Genomic DNA, 4283 nt, shown 5'->3' on the forward strand with positions numbered 1-4283 from the left:
TTATTAAAAGAACAATTTCTCTGTGATTCTTTTGCCAATGGCAATTTTACCACCCTATTCAGGGAACTAGACGGGCTCCCTCTGGTAGCACTTTTATCATAAATACTTTTAGGGTTTTTTTCCTTCTCTGTATGTTGCTTGAAGCCACATTACACTGGCTTTATCCCAGCAAATTACTGTATTTTTCATCCTGTGCACTTAATAATGGATATAATTCAGTAAATTAAAACATCAGAGCTACAAATGGTGTTGATACAAGACATCAGGCTTTGGGAGGCTATTCTGCCTTCTGTGCTGTTCTCAGGACTCTGCTGTCCCTTGCTCTGGGTTTGCCCCAGTGCAATAAGCAGAATAGACCAGTAAGTGTAAATGAAGAATAATGTCCCTATTGTGTCCCCATTTATACTTTCATGCAGTTGTTTTCAGTGTTAAGTAATCCACTTAATTAGTAATGCAACTACTTTATTATGTGTAGGGGAGAAGGGATTACTTTGGAGCAGTTAATGAACACAGACCATTATTTACCAATAAAACAGGATTTCATTAGAGGAACTCGAGACATCCTTGTCTAGAAGGATATTGGAGAATGCCAGGAAGGCAGTTTTGCAGGAGAGCTGTCACAATGTTATAGAATAGAATCATAGAATCACAGAATCAACCAGGTTGGAAGAGACCTCAAAGATCATTAAGTCCAACCCTACCATGGTTACCAGACCATGGCACTAAGTGCCACATCCAGTCTCAGCTTGAAAACCTCCAGGGATGGTGAATCCACCACCTCCTCGGGCAGCCCATTCCAATGCCTGATCACTCTCTGTAAAAAATCTCTTCCTAAGATCCAACCTAACCCTCCCCTGGCAGAGCTTGAGTCTGTGCCCTCTTGTCCTCCTGCTGGTTGCCTGGGAGAAGAGACCAACCCCCACCTGACTCCAGCCTCCTTTTGGGGAGTTGTAGAGGGTGAGAAGGTCTCCCCTGAGCCTCCTCTTCTCCAGGCTAAACAACCTCAGCTCCCTCAGCCTCTCCTCATAGCACGTGTGCTCAAGTCCCTTCCCCAGCCTCGTTGCTCTCCTCTGGACCCGCTCCAGAGAGCTGCTTCAGGAGAAGAAAATAATTTTTTACAAATGCATAGAAGCTGTATTCAAGTGTGGTAGGAGAAAGCAAAATGCTGAACATGTTTAAATAGTATTTATTAAACTTGCCATTAAAATAAAATAGAAATCAGACTCCTTGTGACTACTAATTGATACATTTTTCCAATCTGCAACCAAACTGATCTGTTAATCTAACATGGTTCATGAGCTTGCTATTAAGCTGACCAGATTAATGTCATAAAGCTGCTTATGTCTTGTCAATGAAGTACTGGATTTGAGGAGTCTCAACCACCATATTAATTACATCTAAGGAAAAACAAGCAATTCTGCAGGCAAAAAGAAATACAAGACCAAATAGTGCAAACATGAGAAAAACAAGCAGGTGTCACTCAGTGTCTTTGAACTTTAAAGGCTTCCCCTGTCACAATAACAAGATCATATTAATCAGAGCACCTTGAAAATCGAGTGATAGGCTGGGAAATAGTCACAATTCAGGAAATCAGCACATACTAAGCAGTGTAATAGATGAAAATGGGTCTAGAAAACACATTATTTCAAACACGTCCTCAAGTGCAATTCAGTTACAGGAGAATTTTGACACTCTACTACTGGAACTATAATCTAGCTGATTAAAGCTCTGCAGCTTCCACCCTTGATCTGTGCTGTTCTCATCACCTCACACCTGCATATCATGGCACTTGTAATAGCCTGAGAAATATGATACTGCAATCCTTAGTGCCAGGGTACCAAACAGGGATGCTGGCTAATTCGCAACAGGAATCCCCTTCAGTCTGACCACTAGCAACTTATAACATTTAAGGAGCACTGAAAAGCTCACTGGTTTTCCAGAACTGAAGAGTCTGGAATACGTAATGGAATGCTGAACCACTTACTAGAACAGCCTGGCAGGTTCCAGTGAATGGAAAGGTGAAAGTGGGTAAGTTTGCTTGTTGTTTTGCTAATTGTCCAGGCTCCTGCAGTTTAAAATGGACAGTTCTAATAGACCAAGTGAAAAAGCCCTTCAGGATAAAGTGATAGAGAATATTTACCTTCTCCTCAGTATTTGAAAGGTTTCCATATTCAGCTAAGGGTTCTCCACATGGCATCCAGTTGTAGCATTCAATGAGGTTCTGACATACAAACAGATGTTCATTGCTGGTTTTACAGACTTCAGAGTTCACTGATTTCAAAAAAAGCCTTTACAGCTGAAGGTCTTCAAGACAAGCAGAAGCAGCAGCATTAGGACTTCTGGGTGCATAATCTTTGAAACCACACAATATAGACAGACATTTTGTTGCTATGCTTTCTTCTCTTTACAGCTTCCATTGACAAACATTGCTGTTCTTTGTCTACATTTAGTGATGTGTGTCCCCATCCCTCCTCAAGCATTCAGCATGTTTATATAATTACAGAATATAGACTGGACAATCTTTTAAACAAGAGCAGTGGTAATATTTTCCATCTTAGTTTAGGTAAGAGAAATCACCATGCCAAAGAGAGGCAAAAACAAGTAACAGAGTACGACAGCATCTCCTCGGTCACATATTGCAAGAGCTCCACAATCTGTTGTGTCTGTTTGCAAAGTTCTTAAATTATAAGGACATATCACACAGAAACCACATGACATGGTTAGATATTGTAATTTCAATTGACAATCACCGTTACCAGCCAGTAATGTTGGCATGTCTAGCTGGGGGGGAGGGAATCAAGGGAAATTGTAATAACAAATGAAACACACAGAAATTGTATCAAAACATTGGTAGAACAATGGCAAAAAAAAAAGCTCACCAGTCTTTAAATACTCTTTATTAAGAGCATGAAAAAAAAACTTTAGACGTTAAAGGTGCATTTTTACATTAATATTCACATGAACATTTCTTACGTTACATGTTTTTACGTAGACTCCGAACTGTTAATTCTTTTTGGCCACACAAAGTCTTCCTGATCCGTCGGAGCTGTGTTACCTCCCTGCAGGGAGGGGACGTGGTGCTCCCTCTGGGTGCAGGTGCCATCTGAAATGAAAGCCAACAGTTACCCAGTGCCACCTGCAGCCGGCGGTGCCTGTGGGAGGAGGGTCTGTCTGTCTGTCTGTCTGTCTGTCTGCACAGGAGCTCTGTCCTGTCGCTGCTGACTCAGCATGTTGCTGCAGGAGCCTGGAGAGCATGGCTAATGCTGCCCACGGAGGGAAAGCAGGGGCCAAGGTCACTCTGCAGCATGGTCTTGGGACATTACCCAGCGTGGGGACAGCCCCATCGGGCTCCTCTATGCTTAGGCTTGATGGGAGTGGACAGACACACAGGTAGCTGTCCCTAGGAAGCCGCCACTGAGACAACAGTTCATCCTCCAAGGAATCATTCACATGAGGTCCTCATGTGCACATCAACTGATTCCCTAATTTAGCCACCGAAATTAAACAGATTTAGTCATATAATTTCAGATGTGTGAAGACAATTCAGTCATAAGAACTCCAGGAGAACAGCATTAAGTGACTCCAGCCGAGCTAGGGATGATATTTTAGGAAGTCACCCAAGTGGTGGGAGCAGAACCTCAGAGCAGGGCTGGTATCCAGAAGGGATGGAGGTGGATGATAAATGCTCAGAGCACTTGTCAGAAGCAGCAGGGCAGTTGATGAGAGGACAGGGATTTTGAGCATGAACAAACACCCAGGGCTATCCCCTATCACATACTTCAATCATGAGCTCAAGGGGGCAAGCCCTGCAATCCCCCGAATTATGTGGGAACACTGCTCCTGCTCAACATTTAAGCAATGAACATAGCAAGTTAAAATGGAGGTACTAGTATTTCTGTATCAAGACACCCAGCAAGCCAAAGCCAGAAGTGAAAAAGTCATTTAAGACTTGATGCTCTGCCACAGAAATCAGCTGGAGCTCCAGAACATCCTGTGAGTCTTGGGAACATTCGCACAAACCCAGTGGTCACACTTCTCTGCTGGGGGTTGGCACAACAGCCAGTGAAGCTGCCAGTGTGGCCTTCCCTCAGCCCCAGGGGCTGAACTGCACCATTCCCAGAGCTCGGCGTGGGCTCTGTGATCTTCCAACGCCAGCACCTTCTCCTGAACCACGCAGGCCCAAACACACCTCTTCCTTTTGGGTGCTCCATCTCCTTCCTTCTCTAAAACTAATGGCACCAGATGTAAGTCATGCTTCTCCATCCCCATCTTCCTAGTTTTCT

The sequence above is a fragment of the Acanthisitta chloris genome, unplaced genomic scaffold, assembly GCF_000695815.1.
Source record: "Acanthisitta chloris isolate BGI_N310 unplaced genomic scaffold, ASM69581v1 scaffold42596, whole genome shotgun sequence".
NCBI classification, from domain to species: Eukaryota; Metazoa; Chordata; class Aves; order Passeriformes; family Acanthisittidae; genus Acanthisitta; species Acanthisitta chloris.